The sequence below is a fragment of the Oryctolagus cuniculus genome, unplaced genomic scaffold, assembly GCF_964237555.1.
Source record: "Oryctolagus cuniculus unplaced genomic scaffold, mOryCun1.1 SCAFFOLD_51, whole genome shotgun sequence".
In the NCBI taxonomy this organism is placed as follows: Eukaryota; Metazoa; Chordata; class Mammalia; order Lagomorpha; family Leporidae; genus Oryctolagus; species Oryctolagus cuniculus.
Window position 1 is genome coordinate 102,740 of NW_027208239.1, and position 819 is coordinate 103,558.

An 819-nucleotide genomic window follows, 5' to 3' on the forward strand; every position below is an offset into this window, starting at 1 on the left:
CGGTTTATTTCAGCTGCCTATACTTTTACACTGAACTATGAGTCTGTTTTCCAACAGTGCTAACACTGTTTCTATATTTTTAAGATTTATTTATTTATTGGAAAGGCCAGATGCTTCTTCCAAGTCTCTCATGTGGGTGCCAGCACCGTAGAACACGGTCCATCTTCCACCAATTTCCCAGGTGCATTAGTAGGGAGCTGGATTGGAAGTGGAGCACCTGGTCTCCTAGCAGCAACATATGGGATGCATGCACAGCAGGTCAAGGCTTTAATCCACTACACCACAGCACCAAACCCTTCCTTATTTACTTCTGCTGTGATCTTTCATTATTCACTTTTTTCTACTGCCCTGCAACTTGACTCCTTCCTGTTTTTTTTCTGGGTCCTGGAGGATGGTAGTAGGTGGCTTCTGGGATCTTTTTGTGTTAGTAGATACTTGGTAATCTAAAATCACAGTTTTTAGTTTCTATATTTCTCTGCTAATCACTAGGACCTTCTGGATGACAATAGAAAATGCTGGCAGAAATGAGGATATATTAATTTGCTAAGAAAATACCACAGAGAATATGATTTAAATCATGGAATTTTACTTCTCAGAGTTGTAGAGCTTGAAAATATCAGATCAAGGTGCTTAAATAGGCTCGATTTTTCCAGAAGCCTTTCTCCGATGTGACAGACACATCTACCATTTGATCTGCTTAAAAGCACTTTCTTCAGGTAGAGTCATGTTGCTGGTTAGCACTTCCGTGTTAGAGTTTTAGGGAGGCACATTTCAGTCCATAACAGCAAAAGGGGCCCTGTGGTCTACTTCAATGACAGC